Source organism: Electrona antarctica, assembly GCF_951216825.1.
Source record: "Electrona antarctica genome assembly, chromosome: 6".
Lineage (NCBI taxonomy): Eukaryota > Metazoa > Chordata > Actinopteri > Myctophiformes > Myctophidae > Electrona > Electrona antarctica.
In genome coordinates, this window is record NC_136811.1 from 46,071,131 (window position 1) to 46,090,626 (window position 19,496).

Genomic DNA, 19,496 nt, shown 5'->3' on the forward strand with positions numbered 1-19,496 from the left:
AAGTTGCTACGTTATGAGTAATTTATTCAAAAATACATGGTTTAAAAAAAGAAACTCAAGTATTCAATACTACAAATTACTAAGTACATTTTCTAGAATGATTACTATTATGCCAGGATATCTCCCCGTTCAACCCTTATTTTGAAGATCCAAAACACAGTGACTGGAACCGGATGTTGACTGAATGGTGTGTGTGTGTTGTCGGATCGGTTGTTGATCTTTCACTATAGCTAGTCTAAAGGGACTGAAATCGTGCGTGCGCGCGCACGTGGGTGTACGCGCAAATCAAGATATGGCGCAGTCCAGTGTCTAAGCGAACAACAGATAGCCATCAGAAGCTAATGTGAGTAGCCTTTCCACTAGATCGGATCAAAATATTTTATACAACTGAATTAACGTAACCTACGTGTTTTGGCGCTTGCCGACAATTAACGTAGGCTACATTTTTCGGCGGAGAGTGTGTTAAAACAATGCATTGATGTATTGATTATACAATGCTTTTACAGAAGATAATAAATGTCCTGACTCACTTTTAGGTAGACTTTGTAGTACTGTATACCACCAAGCTACACAAAGCTTAAAATGTCAGCATAGAAATTGAATCAACAAAAGCGATTCATGTCTGTCTGGCTGTCTCTCCAGCTCTTGCCTCTGTTTTCTCTCTAGAAAACAAACAATCCATTTTCAGGTTGCAAATGTGTGCGTGACACAGAACATTAGTAGGCCTATGATCTGATATGATTACACCAGGACTATACAACTACTACTACTACTACTACTACTACTACTACTACTACTACTACTACTACTACTATTAATAATAATAATAATAATAATAATAATAATAATAATAATAATAATAATAATAACTAGAAAGAGTGCCCCTCAGGGCACAGGTCTCCACCAGGATAGGAGCGTTTTTGGAAAAATGTCAAGTGGCATTTCTTTCTTAAGCCTATAGTGGGAATATGCGTGGACAGTTTCACTGCAATCGGACGCTTTGTTAATGATATGCATTTGATATTCATTTTGTACAAAACGGGCGACTCCTGAAATCTTTGGAAGCCAATATTCCATCCACTCAGGATGGAATATGAGAACTCAAACAGACCCGTCGTGATCACATGACTATAGAGATCATGTGTACCGATTTGCGTGAGATTTGGATAAAATCTGTGAAAAATAATGGATTTGGATAAAATCTGGGGAAAAAAGTGCTTTACATAAGTCGGCCACCTGGTGGCGCTATAAAGAGCAGACGTGAAAAATGCAGGTCAAAGGTTTTTCCTTGGGCTCTAGAGAGTGTGCATACAAAGTCAAAGAATCGGCCAGTTATAGTGCCACCATGAGGCTGATGTGAAAATCTTAAAATGACATTTCTTCCTCGGCCTATAAATGGGCATGCAAAGTGTCCCTCAAATTGCACTCTGTGTTCATGATTTTGTTCATAACGGGCTAATCCTGCAAACTTTGAAAGGCAATCTCAGTCAATGGGGATTGAATATGGTGAAGCGGACAGGTCCGTACTGTTCACATGACTGTAGAGATAGTGTTTACCAATTTGCGTGATGTATTGTAATTGTGTACGAGTAATGTAAATAAATGCATGTTTTGCAAAAGTCGGCCTCATGGTGGCGCTATGACAGGCCGCAGTGGAGAAATTGGGTCAGAGGTTCATCGGCTATGGCTAACCCGGTTACTAACCAAACAAACACAGTCAACGAGCGCTACTAGCATGTAACCAAAAGCAGTAAAATATGTCGGATGATGATGTTTATAAAACCTGTCGTTTCTGTAAAGAAACTATTTAAAATAAGGTGGATTTAATAGCCAGATTGATACGGTTGCGAGTCACCGCAGTGGGGGCAGCCACGTTTGTTGTGCGCTGCGATCGGATTTTTGATGGAGACTGACGCTGCCGTAGGCACCAGACCTGAATGGTGTTGGGTGAAATCACCCCTGAGCTATATCTCTGAGAAATATGAGAGGGGATGGGGAGGTAAGCCTCGCTAAGACCGAAAAGTATCAGCTGTTTATGATCACTTCATCAATGCCGTGCCGACGTGAGTGTACGCTAAAACCCACGCTCGAATTTAAGTCTGTCTGTCTGTCCGTCCGCCCGTCCGTACATACGTACGTCCCTCTCCAGCTAGGCTCTGGCCATTTAGGCCAGATTACATTTCCCACCATTTTGTCATTTCTTTGCTTTCTTCAAAACACAACTTTTCTTTCTACTCATACAGATTTAGTCCAAGACTCGTACTCGTACAAATTATCTCTGGGGTCAGGCCGACATTATTTAGAGATAGGGCCTTTCTGCAAAAATCCATTGCACAAATCACTCAACTATATAATATTCATCATGTGTTCTTTGAAATGAAACATTGAAGCTGATCATATTAAAGTTGAATTCTATTGTATTAATATCCTCCAGTTGTCCAGAGAGACCTCATCATCCAGAGAGACATGGTCAGAGTGCTTGCAGTGTGTCTTATGCTGTTGTGTGTTCTACCAGTAGCGAGAACCACAGACATGGCCGTGGACTGTGAGTATCAGGTGGTGAAATGCACAAAAAGAGACTTCACACATGAACCTATATGCTTCACTTTTGATAGTGTGTAGGTTCTCAAGTATTTTTTTATACATGTTGAGACCTTCACATAAAAACACTCCTTTTCCAGACCTCATGAATACAGCAACAGCTGTTTTGCATTGTAGCCTAACCCATCGATCCTTTACAGATAATGCAGACAGTAACCACAAGAACTACTACAACTTGACCATAGAAAGAGACCAGCTACATAGCAAATACAACAACCTGACCACCAAATACAACAACCTGACCACCAAATACAACAATCTGATCCTGGAGAGAGACCAGCTAGAGGCCCACCTGATCCTGCAGTGGGACCAGCTATACACCAAATACAACCACCTGATCAGGGAAAGAGACCTCTTGCAAAGAGAAGTGAACCAGCTTATGAGAGAGAGAGCAGATGAGAGAGGTATAAGCCATATTATGTTAATTAGTGTATTATTATCTCCCCCAGACCAGAATGGCTGGGGAGGCGATTATGTTTTTTCTTTGTTTGTTTGTTTTTCGCCCCTACCCAAAGGCCAGGCTTTTTCTTCTGAATACACTTTTTGTTACTCTTACAGATTACAGAACATATCAGTCAGGTTTTTCATAATTACATTCCAGTCAATCTGGGGAACCCATCGGCAGGGGGTGGCACCAAAACTCAGAGGAGTATACATTTCCAGTTATTGATATTTCATTGACATTTAACTAAGTCACTGTTAGAGATGTATTGGTAAGTTAGTAAACCCTCCTCATGGGTGGACAAAGGGAGCCCCATTGGTTTCTACAGACCGTTTTGAAATGCGCCATCTTTGAACTTTCGGTCCTGTTCTCCTGGGGCCATTAATATGAAATATGCAGAACCCGGATATGGGTTTTAATTCCAGTAACGGTTCTTGAGCCCTTGGTCTATCACCACTGTCCATAATGCTAAAACAATTATGTTTCTTTTACTGTTTAAATTGCAAGTTTCCGACTTGCAAGTCCTTTTCTTTGTTTTTCAAAGATACCCTTTTATTATACTAAACAAACGGGCACCGGCGCAAGTCGTGAATTATGCAAAATCGGGAACACATGCACCCATTATACCCATTGTCAGAGTACCTGTTGTAACCATCTGTCTGTCTGTGTCCTCTGATTGATATTTTTTAGACAAGTCGTGCCCCAGTGGATGGCAGAAGTTTGGATGCAGCTGTTATTACACATCTACTGAATTTAAAACTTGGGAGGAAAGTAGAGAACAATGTGTGAAGACAGGAGCAGATCTGCTGATCATTAACAGTAAAGAAGAACAGGTTAGTGTATGTGCGTGTGTGCGTGCGTGTGTCAACATTACATGTGATATAGTCATAGTGAATATAGTGAAAACTGAACATTATAGAGACAAATAATTATGGTTTGTACTCATATATCATTATCATGTACTCATTATCATGTACATGTATCATCATGTAAATGATCAGGAATTCATCAGAGGATTGAACCCTGGGGATCTGTTTGCATCATCATGGATTGGTATGAAAAGGACTAAGGGCAAATGGACGTGGGTGGATGGAACACCACTGACAACAGAGTGAGACATTTTACATGTTTTTCAATTGTAATCCTAGTAGCTGAGCGGTTGTAATTTAAAATAGGGGTGCAACTGTTCAAACTAATCTATGTAATAGATTATACAAATTTGAATAATCAATTTAGTAAAAAGGAAAAAAAAGCACACTCAAAAGCACACTCATATACACTCGCATGAAGTGTTGGGCACTCAGCCAATCAAATCATCACATTTCATGCTACAAACACACACACAAACTCTAAACAAACTAAATTAAAAGTCCATAGACTTGGCTAGTACTGGCCAAGTTTGGCTATCACTCTGTTTGTTTAAAGTATTCTAAACAAACAGTAAAAGTCATAAAAGATAAAAGACATAATTTCTGAAAACATAGATTTTTGTATGGTGATGTTTGAAAGTTTCTCAATTATTCGATAATTAAAAAATGTAATCAATAGAATAATCGATAGTTGCAACTTGCAGCCCTATGATGTTGTTTACTGTGCAGGTACTGGAGCAGAAGATATCCTCATAAAGATGAAGACAGGAACTGTGCAGCCTACAGTCACAGCTATGGGGGATGGAGTAATTGGTCATGTTCATATCAAGCCAACTGGATCTGTGAGAAGATATTGTGCGATGCGATGCGAGTGTGCAGACTAACCAACACCAACTCGGGACTCCTGAAACACTGCCCTCCACACCCTCCTGTCTAGAACCAGGGTCTTCGAGCTCTGCAATGTTGGTGGCTGTGCCAATTGTGTTGGCTCCCACATGCAGTGTCAGTTTGATACTGGTATGTAAAATGATTTCAGTTATTGTATAATCTATGTATTTGGGTCAACATCCAGGAGGTGGCAGGATTCCAGGCCGGGTCCTTAATAAAGTATGCGAAGACCGGGTCCTTAATAAAGTATGCGAAGACCGGGTGTTTTAGCTGTCATCTTCAACATGTCTCCCAGGATGTGGTCCCTGCAGGTCTCAAGATGTCAACTCTGGAGACCCGTTGCTCTCACCTCGATAGTCAGCAAATGCTTTCAGATCAGAAGCTGGTGATCGACTACATCTGCTCCACGCTACCTGCCATGCTGGATCCGTGGCCGTTTGTGTACCACAAAAAACGATCCGATTGCCATGGCTCTCCACCGTCCTCTCGCACATGGACAACAAGCAGCAACAAGCGGCTGAACTGAAGGACAAATATGTACGTGGACTACAGCAGAGATGGGCAACTTTGATGTTGGAGAGGACCACTACAGTATATTTTCACACTCACCCCAGATTACATTGCATGTCGGGCAGAAACCTCTTGGGCCCTATCTTGCGCCTTACCCCTTATCCCTAAACGTATTTGCCATTTTTTTAACTCTTTTTTAAAAACATTTTAAAACTAGCCGATCTACATCGACACGTTGTGAGCTTGTAAATTGGCTGTTTGAACTATTTGTGTATTTGTATTATACACTGTATCTGTATTATTTCTGTATTATACACATTTATAAACGGAAACATAACCTATATCTGATGCCAGAACCTTAATAAAAACACAAATAATGCCTTCACAGGATGTGCTTTTTAAAAGCAAATTAAACAGACTTAATAAGAAGGATGTATTTAACAGTTTAATTTTCTCATATGGGGGTTCCTTGGCACACAATCTTTTTAGATGGGAGCCTGCGGCCAAATTCATATCAATTAGGAGGTCCTTGACATGAACATGTTTGGAAACCACAGCTGTAGAGAGAGTATTGGACAGAGGTTCAGAGCCTATTGTGTTATTGTTGCTATTTACAGCAGGGACAGAAGTTGGATGTTTTTGGGGAAGGTTCTCCCACAGACAGACCCCAACATCTGGTTCCTCTTATTGGGCTGCACAGGGTCCTTTTGACGCATGGAGAGGAGAGGTGTTGTGTAATGCAACCCTGTTGTGAGCTTTTTATTTAGCTTTTTAAGATGTCGATTTCAAATATTATTCTACCTCAGGCAAATTAATGTTTTCGTAGTGTTTTTCAAGACACACCAAAAGTCTGCTCTTAAAGTCAGATTAGAACAGACAGCAGCTCAGAGTGCAACAGTGAAGACCACTGTAGGACAATATATTGGACAATGTGAGTAAGATGACATTTAAACATATTTATAAATATATATTGTAATGCATAATATACATTATTAGTATCAGTCATGGACAAAGGACTTTTTTGTGTTATCCTTTTAGCCTTAAAGTCTGACTGTATTGTGGTTTATACTAATAAAGTATTCAATCAATCAATTAAATAAAAAAGTAATCGAGTCAAAGTGTAGATACTGCTGGTCAAAAAAAATCTAAATTAAAGTTGCTCTGTCAAATGAGTTACTTGCTTTTAAAAATAGTATTCAAATAAAAAAATATTAAAGTATTCAAATGTTCTTTGTAATAACAATGCATTGCTGTATTGATTACACAATGCATTTAAAGATAATTAACTCTGAGATCACCTAATAAATGTACTGTCTCACTTGTAGTACCTGCTTGTACCACAAGCATGGAAATCCTACTATAAATGCGCCACATCTCTGTGTGTGACTGCGTGTGTGTGTGTGCGTGTGTGTGTGTGTATACGGTTGTAATGCACATAACTCGAGAACCGTTTGCCCCACCGACTTCTAATTCGAAACACACGTTCCACACCCCCGCAGGGAGTGCAGTGCCCGATATCGAGTTGGTCGGACCCACGGTTCTCCAGAACCACCACAAAAGGCTCTTGGAACTTTTCTCAATGCTCTCCAAAGAGAAGAGCATTGATTGGTTATTTACTCATCATTGTCGATGTTTAATTCAATTGAATTAAACATTGAGCGATCGTGGTCACAGTGTCAGAGATGCACATTCATCACTTATGTGAGGAGCACATGCATGTGGTCAATTGCATTTGACAACGCTATTGCAAATTCTCAAGAAAATGTACTTCGTTACTGTCCACTACTGATTGGTACTTTTAGTGATTATCTTGCTTTTTTGTGTCATCTCTTGACATTCCTGGCGACTGGCGAGCCAGTCAGATCAAAGAGGGTTCAGTAGGATGGAGGAGTCAGGGAGGAGATGCAGGAGGAGAAAGGAGGTGAACATGGTGTCAGACAGTCTCACAGACCAAGGCTCTGGTTCACAGGAGGCTACAGGATATCAAGGTACAATAGTCCTACAGTGTTTCTCTCTTCTCACACCATCATAGCTTGTCATCCAGTAGCCTATATAAAGTAGGTAATGTGAATGGTTACCAGGGACAATGCCACTATGCTGGACCATTCAAAACATTGTCATGATGTGACATGTTTAAAGTCATAATTACATGTTAAGACGAACAACACATTATTGTCTATGCTCACAGCTGGTCATATTAAAGTTGAACTCTATTGTATTAACATCCTCCAGGTGTCCAGAGAGACCTCATCATCCAGAGAGACATGGTCAGAGTGCTTGCAGTATGTCATATGCTGCTGTGTGTTCTACCAGCAGTGAGAACCACAGCCATGGCTGTGGTCGTGGACTGTGAGTATCAGGAGGTCAAAGGTCAAATACAATATAAAGAGCCATGCTTAAGACATATTCATAGAAACACTTGGACCTCATTAACAGAAGCAATAACATTTTTTTTATTACAACTTACCTACTACTGGAAATTCAGACAGTAACCAGAGCAGCTGCTACAACCTGACCCTGGAGAGAGACCAGCTATACAACAATCTGACCATAGAGAGAGGCCAGCTTTACACCAAATACAACAACCTGATCCTGGAGAGAGACCAGCTAGAGGCCCACCTGATCCTGCAGTGGGACCAGCTATACACCAAATACAACCACCTGATCAGGGAAAGAGACCTCTTGCAAAGAGAAGTGAACCAGCTTACGAGAGAGAGAGCAGAAGAGAGAGGTAACAAACATTTTATATGAATTAGTGCATCCTCCAGGTTGAATGGCCTGGGGGCCTGCAGGTGGGGATTATGTTTTCACCGGCCTGGCATTTTCTTCAAAACTAAATTATTTGCTACAGATTATGTCCAAAACTGTACAAAAGCAAACAGTAAAGCACACACGTGCACTCACTAAAAAAACAGGTGCTGGGCTGAGGTCAGAATCCACAAAGAATAAGTCTGCACACTGGTCATGTTCCAAAGCTTAGAAAAATATTTTGGTTATTTTTTATACCATTGGACGTGACGTTTCGGTCTGATGAGCCGGTAGGTTGAAACGTCACGTCCAATATGGAGTAAAAATGAACCAAAATGAAAATGTAAGCTTTACAATTTAGGCATTTAGCAGACGCTCTTAATCCAGAGCGACTTACATTAAGCAATAACAAAAGCATGGCATACATCACATATATAAAAAGTAGTTATCATGAATCATGCCTAGACTAAGAACGTAACAGTGGAGTATCTATGTAAACTATACATACTATACTATATAATATATTATACATGTGTACTATAAAGTGCTATGACTACATAAAGTGCAATTCTAGAGCTGTCTACGTAACAAGCTATAAGTCTGTTTAAAATACTATCTAAGTCTACATAATGTGCTATCTAAGGGGCTAGGCTAGGGCAAGTGCTACGGGCCATGGTGGAGTCTGAAGAGGTGGGTTTTCAGACTACGGCGGAAGATTGGGAGTGAGGCTGCAGTTCTGACTGTGATGGGAAGTGCATTCCATAGTTTTGGAGCCAGAAGGGAGAAGAGTTTGGGACATGTGGAGCGTTGTCCCGGCGTTTTTAGTGAAGGTACCTCCAGCTTCCCTGCGTTGGCTGATCTGAGTGCGCGGGAGGGTTTGTAGGGTACGATCATACTTGTGAGATATGGGGGGGCCATGCCTTTGGTTGCTTTGAATGCCAGCATCAGAGTTTTGTATTCTGTGCGGGCAGCGACCGGGAGCCAATGGAGGGAGCGGAGAAGGGGGGTGACATGTGAGAATTTTGGCTGGTTGAAGACCAAGCGGGCTGCGGCATTTTGGATCATTTGGAGGGGCTTAAGTGCACATGCCGGTAGGCCAGTAAGGAGGGAGTTACAATAGTCAAGTTTTGACAAGACTGTTGTCTGGATTAGGAGCTGGGCTGACTCCTGGGTGAGGAACGGTCTAATTCGTCGTATGTTGTAGAGTGTAAACCTACAGGATCTAGTGACAGCTGTGATGTGTGTTTTGAACGAGAGCTGACTGTCCAGGACAACACCAAGGTTCCTGGCTGTCGGGACAGACTTTACCAGGGCGTTGTCTACGGAGATAGTTAGCTCCCGCATAGGGCAGGACTTAGCTGGGAAGAACAGAAGCTCAGTCTTGTCTGGGTTCAGCTTGAGGTGGTTGGAAGACATCCACTGTGAGATGTCAGCCAGGCATGCAGTGATGCGTTCTTCTACCTGGGTGGCAGAGGGGGGGAAGGATAGAAACAGTTGTGTGTCATCGGCATAGCAGTGATAGGATATATTGTGAGCAGAGATGATGGTGCCAAGGGATTTAGTGTACAGTGAGAAGAGGAGGGGACCAAGTACAGATCCCTGTGGGACCCCAGTTTGGAGGGTGCGGGGGAATGATAGCAAACCTTTCCAAGAAACCTGGTAAGTCCGGTCAGAGAGGTAGGAGGAGAACCACTTCAGCGCCGTCCCGCCGATGCCTAGATCAGCTAGGAGCAGCTGGTGGTTCACTGTGTCAAATGCCGCCGATAGGTCTAGGAGAATCAGGACTGCAGAGTGGGAAGCAGCCTGGGCAGCATGTAGTGCTTCTGTGACTGCGAGGAGTGCAGTTTCCGTGGAGTGTGCCTTCTTGAATCCTGACTGGTTGGGATCCAGCAGGTTGTTCTGTGAGAGATGGAGAGAAAGCTGGTTAGAGACAACACGTTCAAGGGTTTTGGAAAGAAAGGAAAGGAGTGATACCGGTCTGTAGTTCTTGACATCTGAGGGGTCAAGAGTTGGTTTTTTGAGGAGTGGTGATACCCTGGCTGACTTGAAGGCAGATGGGACACAGCCTGAGGTTAATGAGGTGTTGATAATGGAGGTGATGAAGGGGAGCAGGTCAGGTGCGATGGTCTGGAAGATTGGAGACGGGGCGGGGTCGAGAGGACAGGTGGTAGGTCTAGTGGATGTGACTAGTTTCAGGACCTCGTCTGGGGATAGAGGAGAGAAGGAGGACATGCATGGTATGTTATGGTTAGCATTGGTTGAGTCGAGTGCTTCTTTATGGGGGAGGGGGGTAAAGGAGCTACTGATATCATCAACCTTCTTTTCGAAGTAGGTGGCAAAGGCCTCCGCGGTGAGGGATGAGGGTTGAGTGGGGGAGGGGGTTTAAGGAGGGAGGAGAAGGTGGAGAAGAGTTTCCTTGGGTTAGAAGTGCAGGATTGGATTTTGGTGTGGTAGAAGGAGGTTTTAGCAGTGGTTAGTGAGAGGGAGAAGGCAGAGAGGAGTGAGTGAAAGTGGGAGAGATCATCTGGTAGCTTTGTCTTGTGCCACTTCCTTTCAGCTGCCCTGAGAGGTGTTCGTTCAGATCTGAGGGTTTCAGATAACCAGGGGGCCGGTGGGGATGAGCGAGCTGGCCTGGTCGAGAGAGGGCAGTGTTGGTCAAATGCAGATGAGATAGAGGAGATGAAGGATGTGGTTGCGGAGTCGGGTGAGAGAGAGAGGAAGGACTCCAGGGAGGGTAGAGAGGAGAGAATAGAGGATGAGAGGGAGGAGGGGTTTAGGGACTTGAGATTGCGTCGGGTGGTGACGGTCGGAGGGTGAGTAGGTTTAGGTGGGAGAGTAGAGAGTATGCTTTGGAGCATACAGTATGACCCAGTGGACTTTCTTTTTTAATTTGTATTATTATTATTCATGAACACCCGTCCATTTTGTCCCAAGTTTTAATCACATTTTGAGGTTTCTCTAGAGTCTCTAGACAATACAGGGCCAAAATCCACAAACAGGGTAACCACGCAAAACAGGCAATCAGGCAAAAATGATGTTGTGTGTCATGACCTCACCGAAGAAAGACCTTGCGGTCTTGTTTCCATTCGGGTCCCATACACTCACACACAATCATGACATGAACAACAATCCAGAATAGCAACAACAATTGATATAAAATAATAACAATCACAAAACAATAACAACATATGAGATATACTGTATGGTATGTACAGGTTGGGAAGGAAGTAAATGGGAAGGGGATAATCAGGATAAGGTGGTGGGGGCGATCACCTCCTCTCCCTTTGACCTGCTGACAGGTGAACTTTTTAGGCCTGTCTAGAAGGAAGCCAATGATTTGCTTGTTTTGAGGGAAGGGGGGAGGGCATTCCACGCCTGAGTAGCAGTGCCGTGGAAGGTGAATTTTCCCATATTTGTTTTATATTTGGGTGGCACCAGATCGTTGTTCACGCTCCCTCTAGTATCGTGGCTGTGGGTGTTGCTCATCCACAAACTTCTGTTTGATATTTAGACAAGTCATGTCCCAGTGGATGGCAGAAGTTTGGATGCAGCTGTTATTACACATCTACTGAGTTTAAAACTTGGGAGGAAAGTAGAGAACAATGTGTGAAGACAGGAGCAGATCTGCTGATCATTAACAGTAAAGAAGAACAGGTTAGTGTGTGTGTGTGTGTGTGTGTGTGTGTGTGTGTGTGTGTGTGTGTGTGTGTGTGTGTGTGTGTGTGCGTGCGTGCGTGCGTGCGTGCGTGCGTGCGTGCGTGCGTGCGTGCGTGCGTGTGTGTGTGCTTACATGCATTTGATGTAATTCTGTGACTATAGTGAACATATATTAGATTCAATATTAATTATGGTTCAATCATGTACAAATGATCAGGAATTCATCAGAGGATTGAACCCTGGGGATCAGTATTCATCATCATGGATTGGTGTGAAAAGGACTGAGGGTAAATGGACGTGGGTGGATGGAACACCACTGACAACACAGTGAGACATTTTACATGTTTTTCTATTGAAATTCCATCAAAGTCACTGTATGACTGTATGTGGTTAATAATAATCAGAAAATAGTGAAAATCGCCAAAGTTACAAACTTGCTCTTGGAATCTGCTAATTCCACTGTTTTTGCATGACACTGTTGTGCGACAAATATAAAATAATGTTGGTTGGTTGGTTGCAATGCATTGATATATAGGCCTACTTTATATAAAAAATAAAATCAAACATGCTTCTCGTTTATTCAATTAATCAAAAATAATAGTAGATAGAATAATCACACACAAACACAATCAATAGTTGCAGCCCTATGATGTTGTTTACTGTGCAGGTACTGGGCCAGTGAATATCCTCGTAGGGATGAAGACAGGAACTGTGCAGCCTACAGCCAAAGAGTTGGAGGATGGAGTAATTGGTCATGTTCATATCATGCCTACTGGACCTGTGAAAAGATATTGTGTGATGTGATGCAAGAGTGCAGACTAGCCAACACCAACCCGGGACTCCTGAATCGCTGCCCTCCACACCCTCCAGTCTAGCATCAGGGTCTTGAGCTCTACAGTGTTGTTTCCCTTCCTGGCTGTGCCGGTTGGCTTCCACACTGTCAGTTTGCTTGCCTCCAGTGCTAGGTGCCTGACACAGTGCCCTGCCATGCATGCAGCCTCATCCTTCTCTCTCTGATGTTGTCTGTTACAAAGTGGACATCGTGGAGGTCCACATTTCTGATCTGGTCTCGTCTGATGTGACACCACGTGCAATTTGTTTCTTGTGTTGATGCCATCTAGCTGTACTGTGACCATCCATGTCTCAGCCTCATACAGCAGTACTGACTCCAGAGTAGCTAAGAACAGCTAACTGATACATACATTTACATTACTTTAGTGATCATTGCTATAGAGCAGGGCTGTCAGACTCATTTCAGGGTGGAGGCCACATTGTGCAAAACATGCTTAATGAGAAAAAATAAAATACAGATATAGTGTAAATAGCCAGTCTACAAGCTCAGAACGTGTTGCATCATGACCAATTATGAGCTTGTAGATACGTATACTTCCACTATTTTAACATGATGATACCAATACCAATGCACAACAAAGTATAAACTAAAGCTTGAGTTAATCGATTCATTGTCTCGCCAGGGAGACTATGTTTTTGCTCTTGTCCGTCCGTCCATCCGTGTGTGTCCGTCCATCCGTGTCCGTCCATCCGTGTGTGTGTGTGTGTGTGTGTGTGTGTGTGTGTGTGTGTGTGTGTGTGTGTGTGTGTTTGCTTGTCTTTTTTACACGCTTCACGAATATCAATCAAAATAGTAATCTGTAGAAATAAGTCCCGTTTAATCAATAGTTGAAGCCCTATGGTGTTTGCTCTGCAGGTACTGGGCCAGTGAATTTCCTGTTGACAATGAAGACAGGAACTGTGCAGCATGCAGTCACAGAGATGGACGATGGAGTAATTGGTCATGTTCATATAAAGCCTACAGGATCTGTGAGAAGGCAGCTGTATGTTTACCTTAACTTTGATGGTGAAATGCTGCTTGGGGTTCGATCTGCTTTATAAAGTTTCACAGTAGTAATTAGTTGTTAAACTGCCACCATTCCACCATTTTACATTACAGAAGTACAAGCGGTTGTGCCCAGAGGCATGATATGGAACCCACAATTCTAAGGACTGCCCAATGTATTTCCGCAGAAAGAAACAGGCTAATCTTTCATTTAACATTAAGGCAAATACTGTACATTTATTTGGACATTTTACTGTCAATGATTTGTGCTGTTGATAATTTGTCAGTTATTTTTAACTATAACTAAAACAGTAGTGTTTCACTTTTAAACATGTTTGGGGTCATTTTATCGTCTACTCAGGCTTTTGTGAGTACCCTAGACAGTTTTTAAGTTAACTTCCGTATTTAGATGGTTGATATACATTTTATCAGATACAACCCCTTCCTACAAATCCATTGTAACTTCAAAATCCATTTTAATGATCCATCGAAAACGCACGTCCTTGGTTCTGGTGACTGATATTGTCCTGACCTAATGCGTGAGGAGACCGTGTTTTTTAAATTACCTTATTTACTTTTTTCTTTTTAATTTTGTTGTTAAGGTTATAGGGTTCATTATGCCTGAAGAAGGTCATCATCAATCTTCTATTATTGATATCATTTCTGTGGGAAATGACAAAAATAAAAATAAATAATAATGGAAAAAGTACTTGACCCCCTCACATATTAAGAGGGCAATACGAGTCACCAGAACAAAGCACAGTGCACGGGTGTATTTTTCTTTTTTTTGGATACATTTTTATTTCATTTTTTGGATGAAAGGCACAGGTACAGGCATACAAAAAGAATGCACACAAAGCGTAATTCAAATTATTTGCCTACTGCAATCAGTGGCTTGCCCCTTGCCTCATTTTAAAAAATCCTACCCCATACCCCTGCACCACCACCAACAAAAAAAAAAAAGAGAAAATATAGTAATGATTATAACAATTAGATGCAACATAAACATATATCAAAACAAATTGTAAATAAATAACAATAAATTAATCCCTCCCAACCCACCCCGTCATAGGCCTGAAAAGAAAAAGATATGAGCAAAGATTTCAACAAAGACCCAAAAAAAAAGAGGGAAAAAAAGGGATTATACAGATATAATTAGTTATATATGTCATGCTAGTTATATAGTAGAGGTCCTAACTTGATAGAGAATATGGTTACAGCTATCTATTGTTTGATAGTTTGCACCATTCAATCTAGCTGTAGAAAGCTCCATTGTTACAACATCAGTTAATAACTGTTTCCAGTGATTAAAGGGCAGAGAATGTGGAGCTTGCCATCGCAGTGCCAACATTTTCTTTTTGCAGCGGTACTTCCTGCCAGCCAGTGCACGGGTGTATTTAGATGAATCTATCTTGGTTAAAATTAAAATGGGTTTGTATAGTAAAATGTATGAATGAATGGACCATTGTAAAGCGCTTAGTAAGCACATAGAAAAGCATAGAAAAGTGCTATAAAAATGCAATCCATTATTGTTATAAAATGGATATCATATATCTAAATACTGAATGAAGCTTAAAAACTGTCCGGGGTGCTCACTAAAGCCTGAGTAGATGACCCCAAACATGTTGTTAAAGTGAAATATGACTAAAACTACCAGCTCACTGATTTCTTCAGATATCTGCCTTTACTAACATTAAATGTAATATGTTATGTTACACGGTTCCGTCTGTTATGTATCTCTACACACACTTCAAATCAAAGTGAACTTTTGTAATTCACCTCCATCAGGCATATCTAACCAGTATCCATGTACTGTATGCATGTATGTAATAATATACTGTATGCTCAATGCTTCACTTTTACTTTTACTTTTGCTTGTATTCAAATGCCCTTACCGTATATTGTTTTTTTGCTCTGAATGAATTCCAAATAGATGTTTCCCATCAAGGCGACAGGTAGTGTTTAAATTCTCGTTCTTATTTTTACTCAATTCAAATGTTTTATTATAAAATTGAATTTTTTACAAAAATGTCCACCACAAGCAAGCATGATGGCGGTGAGGTGACCCGTGTCTAGGCATGGTATGTTGCATTTCTCAAGGTCATATGACATCAGATAATTGTGACACACAACACAACATGTCTTTGCATCATCAAACAGTTTGTGGGCCAAGTGATTTTAGGTAAGGACAGCATGGGTGTTTTTTTGTGTTCACTTTTTGGGATTATTGCAAAATCCCGCCACAAGGGGGCAGCTAACACACGTTGATTGATTGATTGATTTAAATATTTATTAACAGTTTGCAGAATTACAGTACATTTCAAGCACAAACTCAATACAAAGACTGTTAACTGTGAGTGGACAACCCAATTAAGCATTACACTTGTTTACAAGAGTAATAGATAAGACCTTGTTCAATTCATCAAAACATTTAGAGACGTACAAATAGACACTTCTATATATAGTCAAAGAACAGAACAGGAATTCATCATAAGGAAGGTAAAAAGGGAAAAGAAACATATACAGTAAGGGGAAAAAGGGGTGGGCGGTGGGGGGGGGAATTCAGATTTTACGGAGGCCAGTTTCGAATTGCAGCCGTCCGTAGATGCCCTTTGAGAGCGGTTTTGAAGGAGTCAAGGGATTTTGCATGTCTTAATGACTGTTGGTAGGGCGTTCCACATTTTGGTGGCATAGGAGCAAAAATAATTTAGTCCCTTGTTTGTGCCGAATCTGGGTTGTACATGGTTCGTTGCACTTCCTCTGGTGTTATGGGTGTGGACTTCGTTAACATTAAGGAAGTATCTAGACAGGTATCTTGGTGGTGTATCGAATCTTGTGGACCAGACCCATTGCAAGATGCTGTACTCTGTCGTCGACGTTGGTGAGGGGTCTGAAGTTCAGAACTTGGAAGAAATCACATTATGTCAGGTCATTGACAAGAAACATTTCATGTTCCTTGAGAGCTCTGTAGAAAATATCGTTGGCTCTTTCCTCCACCAGAATCCAGTATATGCTATGAACCTTTAGTGTTCTTAATCTGGGAATGACAAAATAGGTGTGCAGATATAGGTGTTAACTTGCTACGTTGAGAGCAAAAAGGAGGTAGCCAAAAGGGCCAAGTACAGACCCGAGGTCTGTCCTTCGAGCCCCTACCCTACTGTAGGGGGCATGATTGATTCAATCACAGGTTTGCCCATGATTGCATTGTCCAGTGATGATGACCAAACTTGGCTTATCATATCAGTGCGATCGTTGCTTAAAGGGATAGTTCACTCCCAAAAGTAGTGGATATTTATTCGTTTTTGTCACATTCCTTAGCCAATAATTTGATGACCCTATGGAGACACAAAGAGTCTCCTTTCTGTCTCCATAGGGAACCACTGCTCCACCAGGATACAGTAACTACTGTATATTGGAAAATAAAATAAATATGATTAAAAAGCAGTCCATCAAGTAAGTTTCAAGTGGAGCAGTCATTTGGGGTTCCGTTCCACGTGTCCTTCTCCTTCAGGGTAGGTCTCCAAAGGTCTTGCGGCGAGCTGGCCCAGTCTCTTTGGGCTCATTGTCTTTCCCTTTCTTCAAACATCAGGATCCTTCACACAGAAAACATGTCAACATGTTGTATGCCTCTCTCTATACTGACCTTTCTTAAACTTAAACATTGCCAAAAATGTATATTAAAAAGGAAAGCAAGTCGACTGATCAGGAAAAGGGGATCTCTTTGCGCAGTACAATACATGTATGTGAAATGTGTCCTCTGCAATTAACCCATACTGGGAGCAGTTAGGGGGTTCAACGCTTTTCAAGTTAATAACCATCAGCTTTTTATCATCTTAGGGCCTCAGTTTAACATGACCCAACTCTGTGGGTCACCACTCAGTCTCTGATAAACAAAAGTGGGGAAAAAAAGTGTTGTTGGACTCACAGTTTGAGTATGGTGTTCCTCTTCCCCAGCATCATTTTCAGGAAGTCGGTGTAGTTGATGGGTCGGGCTGACCCACCAACCACCTCCGCCATCATCTTTTTCAGTTCCAAGTGGGTTTTGGCCATGCCCAACTTCTCCATCATCCGTTTCAGACCCATCATGTCTACACAGCAAAATCATCAGTGTTAATTTAACTCTGAGAGTGTACAAATGTAACCAAATGGACCCGTACGGATTACATTAACATTTATACTCTCAGAGTAATAAATTAATAAATGATTTCAAATGAAGTGCAGTTATTTGGAACTATATCTGAGAACAGATTATTATGATCTGTCATTGCTATAGTTTAAAAGGACAATATGGCATGATCTTATCCATAATAAGTTGATTAGTTGACAATAAGGATACATCAGGGCTAGAAGTCCCTTATCTGTAAGTAAAGACAGTGATCATTTGTTTACCTAACTCTCCTTGGTCATTGAGATCAAACTCCAGGAATTTCTCTGCAGTAAGAGAAGATGTATTAGTACAGCGGATTACCAAAAAATTGTGCACTTTTTCAAAAAAGCATGAAACTTTTACCATAGTTAGATGATACCATGAGGTGTATTTTCAGATGTGGAGTCAAGTCTGATTTGACCTCTGAGGCCCGGGAGAGGTCAAATTCTAAATGGCTGCTTAGCTCCAATATATAAAGGAATCGTTCAGTTTGTGATAAAAGCATGAAATCTGGTACACATATAGCCAAGGGCATCCCAAACATAATTGGATGTGGAGGCATCCTGAATTTTCAACATGGCACCCATGGCAGCCATTTTTCAAAATGCCACCATTGACATCCTATTATAAGGCAATATTTTCTAAATTTCCTTATGCTTTAAGTAGCATGTGACATATCAAACTAGGGGGTTTTCATGATGCTAAATCCATTCCAAGCATTAGTTTGGGCTAATTGGCAAAATTGGGCTAAATTTGGCCATAGCAACTTGCCCAAATGTGCTGACATCAGCACAGTTGGGCAAGTTGCTATCGCCAAATTTAGCCCAATGAGTGTTTTTATGCAAAACTAATGCTTGGAATAGATTCAGCATCATGAAAACCCCCTAGTTTGATATGTCACATGCTACTTAAAGCATAAGGAAATTTAGAAAATATTGCCTTATAATAGGATGTCAATGGTGGCATTTTGAAAAATGGCTGCCATGGGTGCCATGTTGAAAATTCAGGATGCCTCCACATCCAATTATGTTTGGGATGCCCTTGGCTATATGTGTACCAGATTTCATGCTTTTATCACAAACTGAACGATTCCTTTATATATTGGAGCTAAGCAGCTGGACTATATCGACGTGTCAGTTTGACAGAAGGATATTATGAACTTAATATTACAGTGTATCAAAATCACATGTTTAGTTTATCCTCACTTTTAAACATTTCAAGGTTGGAGGCAAGCTCTTCCACTTCTCCATACAGAGGATCTGACAGAAAGCTCTAAGGAACAGAAAATGATAGAAAACTATAAGTTACTCATACAGTTACAGTACATCTTCCTGTATTCTCATAAGGCCTAATGACATGACTAAAACCTGATGTTGCACGCCGGGGTCGTGCGATGAAAATAGCCGATCTACAAGCTCACACCACAGTTGCATCTGTGATGCGTTGTGATCTTCTAGATCGGCTATTTTCACCAGAATAGTTAAGCATAATATTCCACACACCTCATTAACCAAGTTAAGCTTTTCTTCTTGCTGAGACTTCAAAAGGCCATATGTTTTGCCGCCTGTTGGACAAAGCACCACATTTCTTTAGCCTTTTCAATATGGAAAGGAAAGAAACCACTTGACATTATATATAAAACAAGTAAAAAATAGCCTGATAGCTGAGGCTGTCAGCTACAGTATAAGCATCCAAAAATACAATTAGGCAGAAGACACTTACCACCTTGAACATTTTTCGCCATGTCTCACAACTAAGTGAATAAAAAGAGTCTAAACTTCAGTAAGAAATCAAAAT

The 19,496-nt window shown here is 41.3% G+C and overlaps 1 protein-coding gene and 1 pseudogene across 2 annotated transcripts in view; one reads left to right on the forward strand and one right to left on the reverse strand.

The window, feature by feature from the left end:
- LOC306924515 (uncharacterized protein) overlaps positions 1-19,496 on the forward strand; it is a 143,073-nt gene that overhangs the window by 99,066 nt on the left and 24,511 nt on the right. The window lies entirely within an intron of this gene.
- LOC306924592 (allograft inflammatory factor 1-like) lies at positions 17,014-19,495 on the reverse strand (annotated as a pseudogene). Its single transcript, XR_013792521.1, has 6 exons — positions 19,425-19,495; positions 19,202-19,263; positions 18,905-18,971; positions 17,942-17,983; positions 17,478-17,640; positions 17,014-17,145 (listed from the first exon to the last, which is right to left on the reverse strand). The product of XR_013792521.1 is annotated as an allograft inflammatory factor 1-like (transcript).